The sequence below is a fragment of the Sprattus sprattus genome, assembly GCF_963457725.1.
Source record: "Sprattus sprattus genome assembly, chromosome: 2".
Taxonomy (NCBI): Eukaryota; Metazoa; Chordata; class Actinopteri; order Clupeiformes; family Clupeidae; genus Sprattus; species Sprattus sprattus.
The window spans coordinates 198,572-200,000 of record NC_137921.1 but is presented as its reverse complement, the minus strand read 5'-3'; positions in this window follow the sequence as shown (position 1 = coordinate 200,000).

The following is a 1,429-nucleotide window of genomic DNA, read 5'->3' as shown; positions in this document are numbered from 1 at the left end:
AATAAGTTGCCAAATTTAACAAAAAACACATCACCGTTAAAGTTGTATTAGTATTGATTGATTCACATCTATATGAATGGATGACATGACAAACAAGTGGTGGGAAATGGAAAGTATTTGTTAGTAGGTTAGTTTTCTCTTATCAAATTTTTTTTATTTAAAAAATATTCACAGGGTCAATGCTAAAAATACACTACTCACCCGAAAGCCAGATATCCCTAGCTTTTTGTGAGTAAAAAAAGGAGGAAGATTCAGATGATGAGCAACCATCCACAAGCAGTGAAGCAAGCAGCCAACAACTCCAGCATTTTTTATATGTTGCTTAATATGTACTCTGCAGATTTTGAGTGTGTTTGATGAGGTCACATTAAGAGCTGATTCATAGATACAAATAAGTTTGAAATTCATCCAGCTAGGAATGAGAAATGTGATTCGGAGATCGCATAGACTACTTGCTAAATCATTTAGAATTAGCAGCATTGTTCTTTTTAACTAGCTCTTGCGAGTTGACACACCAGTAGCAGGCTATCCCTGCATGTCTACGGTTAATTTTTCCTGCTTAATGAAAATGCAAGCCCATATCTAATGATATTAGCCTATTGGTGATGATCGACCTCTTTCAAAATACCGTGCACCTTTAATTTTGTTTATCTTACCTCGCCATTCACCTGTCTACTACGATATGTCTGATGATGACCGATTGACGTTGTGTTGTCTGATCTGGGAGGAGGAGCTGCTACGCAAGTTTCGTGCGCGATATGTCTACTTCTCAAACTTGCTCCAGATGTCTAGGCCAGCCTTTCCCTACCATTATTTAGAATTGTGTTTTAAAACAACATAGATTTGCAATGGAAAGGTTGTAAATGAGTAGGACAACATTGCTCGTGAATGGACTAGGCAGGCTGCCAAAATCGGCTGGAGCTGCTGCGCAGCAGAACTCCAGACCCGGCCGCTTATGTGCCGGGGCTCCGCCCCGGACAGCCCCGGCCCAATTTAACCTCTGGTCCTACCCCCTAACCTTAGAGTCCTACCTCTAACCCCTACCCCTAACCTTAGAGTCCTACCCCCTAACCTTAGAGTCCTACCCCCTAACCCTGGGTCCTACCCCTAACCTAAGAGTCCTACCCCTGACCTTAGAGTCCTACCCCCTAACCCTGGGTCCTACCCCTAACCTAAGAGTCCTACCCCTGACCTTAGAGTCCTACCCTCTAACCTTAGGGTCCTACCCATAACCATATGCCTAGGCCACAGAATATATTCAGGGACGTAACATCCAGACCCAGTGTGTTCCTGTGGCTCCAACATCGTCCATAGAGGTCTACCAGGGTGCCGAGCAGCACCACACCACACTGTTTGAACTGGTTTTGAAAGTGCTCAGATGGGCCCAGAGCTCTCTGATTGGCCAAACGGAAATCTGATACATAGAAGT